Source organism: Somniosus microcephalus, unplaced genomic scaffold (genome assembly GCF_052327205.1).
Source record: "Somniosus microcephalus isolate GS21.2 unplaced genomic scaffold, FLI_Smic_1.0 unresolved_chr4, whole genome shotgun sequence".
Taxonomy (NCBI): domain Eukaryota; kingdom Metazoa; phylum Chordata; class Chondrichthyes; order Squaliformes; family Somniosidae; genus Somniosus; species Somniosus microcephalus.
In genome coordinates, this window is record NW_028225182.1 from 40,594,632 (window position 1) to 40,596,901 (window position 2,270).

Consider the following 2,270-nt stretch of genomic DNA (forward strand, 5'->3'; position numbering starts at 1 on the left):
AGGACAACTGCCACAAACCTGATGCACATTTTTTTTTTTTTTTTTTTTAAGTGCTGAAACTGCATTGCAGGTCAGTCAGTATTATTCTAAAGGAATATTCTGTAGAACGTTAACTAAACTTTCTCCTCCATTAAGTGAGCAGTCTAATATTTGCTTCCTTCTGGCCCAGTCAGTGATTGCATTGCAGATTGTGAAAGAGTTAAAAGGTCCTCTTCATAGCTCAAGGCCTAGAACGGGCCCCGAGTTTGATCCAGAGTTCGGCTCGGTGGGTAAGTGGTGGAAATTGCAGTGCAGGGAACACAAAGTAATGTTAAAAATACAGTCAGACGGGAGCCAGTTTAACACTTTCTGTTCCTTTATTGTAATGACACTTGATGTATGTTTGACATTGGATTTTTGCAGCATTTTATTTTATTTTTTTTTTACAAAAAATTCACAAATGACAATTTTTTTTTCCTGAAACTTTTTATCAAAGACAACATTTTATTTACTTTTTTTTCTTAAAAATCTAGAATCTCAACTTTATTTGCACTTTGCCATCCCCTGTAATGCAGACATGTACATACAGTTTTGCCCACCCGCCCTCCCCTCCCTGTTTGAAAGCTGCAGGGAACCAGTTGTCAAAGATACAGTTTATCATACTGAAGAAACAATTCCTCTGTGGAGCTGGTAAATAGCTGGAAAAAGCACCTCTTTTACAAGCCATGGCTTAATTAAAAAAAAAAAAAGATAGACCAGCACAACTACCTACGGGCTCAATCTACCGCACGGAAGCGGTTGCTGTGGCCCAGGTCTTAAGGCAGCCACAGCTCTTCAGAAGCACCGTTAGTTAATTGTCTCTCTGTTCATGGACAGGGTTTGCTATACCTGCAAGAGAGATATTGCAAAGGGCACAGGGGAGAGAGCAGGGAAAATAGAATTACTGTAGCTAGCTCCAAATGAGACAACCAGCAGGGTGATAAACAGGCCATTCAGCCGCTATACTGGAAGTCTAAAAAAAAACAGGGCACTGGAAAAATTTTGTTGAATGTTTATTATGGATAGTTTACAACCAAAATGGATCAATCTAACTGGATATATAATTCCTGACCGGGGAAGTTCTCTGCTGCCAGGTTAAGCTTCTACAGTGTAGAAGGCATCTGTTCGGTGTATGACGAGGGATTCAGACTATTTCGCTACCCAAGAGAGAACAGCATCCACGTGGAGGCAGGATCCTTAAACTCCATGCCATTGAAACCCAGATCGAGAAAGGACACCTTAGACGACCTGGGAAGAACGTGCGCCAATAGTCCTAACCTGAACTTCAGATGAATTAGAAATATTGTCGGCAGATTCAGAAGCAGCAGCGGCCCTGCGAGCAGGGGTGAGTGTGGGAGAGAGAAATTCTAATCTATAGACCAAAAAAATCATTAAGTGCCTTAGAATCCAAACCGCAAAAATGGTACACAAAATAAATCGTGACGTCAGGAAGGGATGAAACGAGTATGTCCCCTTTTGCCACAGAACAAACTCCACGATCCCGGATTCCCTGGATATCGACACCAGCCAATAATGATTGGTAAACTGCACCAAGAGCTCCAGATCAGAATCAAATCATCTCTGGCTCTGTCCCCGTCTCCCTTACATTTAATACTGATCCCCCCATACTGGATGGAGGAGGGTCAAATAGGCCCCCACCCCTCGCCACCCCCAAAAGGTTGCCGAGCGGGTGGATTCTCTATCGGTTCGGCATCCAAAACCTACAGGTGGGTCCCAAGTGAGGATCAGGGGGGGAAACAAATTTATAGAAAACAATTCAGCCCTGGCCCAAGGCTTGTACTGGTCTACCAAATAGAGAGAAAGAAAAAATCACATTTCTTTATACAGCACAATAGAATGGTTAACTCCCCTCGGATCCTGGGGTCTGCATGGACCCAAAACACTGGTGAGGCCATGAGCCTTTTTCCACTCCCATTTCTTGAAATTCTCCCCCCAAAACCCCCCCTAACTCTTTTGCTTTAGCGAATAAGCATTGGAGCGACCTGGACAATGCCCACCCACGCACCCCCCCCCCCCCCCCCTCCCTATAACCAGCACACAGGAGCACAGGAGGGTCAAGATAAGAGGAGGGCTAAGAGGAGAGCAGTCAGGATGTTATCATGCCAAAAATAAAGCATCGAATGGCCCATGTAAGTCAAGGAAACCTCTTTTGCTTTTTTTTTTTTTTAAAAAAAGCATCATTTCCATACTGTACTGCAGAGATATTTACAGTGCATAACAATAAATGCATG

At 43.5% G+C, this 2,270-nt stretch overlaps 1 protein-coding gene across 2 annotated transcripts in view; it reads right to left on the reverse strand.

Annotated features, from left to right (window-relative positions):
- Positions 1-337: 337 nt before the first annotated feature.
- LOC147090605 (7SK snRNA methylphosphate capping enzyme-like) overlaps positions 338-2,270 on the reverse strand; it is a 28,693-nt gene continuing 26,760 nt past the window's right edge. For both annotated transcript variants that reach the window (XM_085977375.1, XM_085977376.1), the window contains one exon: positions 338-2,270. This exon is cut by the window's right edge and continues 2,187 nt beyond it. The gene's annotated coding sequence lies outside the window, so the exon portion shown is untranslated.